Source organism: Tupaia chinensis, unplaced genomic scaffold (genome assembly GCF_000334495.1).
Source record: "Tupaia chinensis unplaced genomic scaffold, TupChi_1.0 Scaffold000511_1, whole genome shotgun sequence".
Classification (NCBI taxonomy): domain Eukaryota; kingdom Metazoa; phylum Chordata; class Mammalia; order Scandentia; family Tupaiidae; genus Tupaia; species Tupaia belangeri.
The window spans coordinates 887,870-888,406 of record NW_006160024.1 but is presented as its reverse complement, the minus strand read 5'-3'; the positions used below and the strand labels follow the sequence as shown (position 1 = coordinate 888,406).

The following is a 537-nucleotide window of genomic DNA, read 5'->3' as shown; positions in this document are numbered from 1 at the left end:
GAGCCGCGGCAGCGACGACTGGAGCCTCCTCCATGCTTTGGGGACAGGGCTGTCCCAGCTACCCAGCCCCGCCTCTGTGTCCCATCGGGACACCGCGCGCCCTTCAGCAGCCCTCGCCGTCCGGAGCAGCCGGACACCTGGAGACAAAGCAGGACGAGCGCTCTGCGGGGACCCACGAGGCGGTCCTTAGACCCAACCCGCCACTCTCCCTTTCGGTCGGATAGAGTGAGGAACCCCTCCCCTCTTCCTCCGCCCCGCTGCCCGGCCGCAGCACCCATCCTTCTCCAACAACTTCCTCCCTCTTTCTCCCCGAGCGTTCGGACACGCACCATATCCTAGCGGCCACCTCTGGCCCCAGCGTGAACAGCCATGACCCCGACACGCACCAAGCACATCCACACTCCCTCCCCGGCGCGCTGCAGGCCCTTTACCAGAGGCCCTCGAGGGCACGGTGCGCGCCGCCAGCCTGCACCGCGAACGGGTCCTCGCGCTCTCGGACACACGCCACAAGCTAGCCGCAAGTCGGTACGGACCACG

The 537-nt window shown here is 68.2% G+C and overlaps 1 protein-coding gene across 1 annotated transcript in view; it reads right to left on the bottom strand.

Moving 5' to 3' along the window:
- The window catches only part of BCL2L11 (BCL2 like 11), a 53,591-nt gene that overhangs the window by 50,685 nt on the left and 2,369 nt on the right, over positions 1-537 (bottom strand). The gene's annotated exons all lie outside the window — the stretch shown is intronic.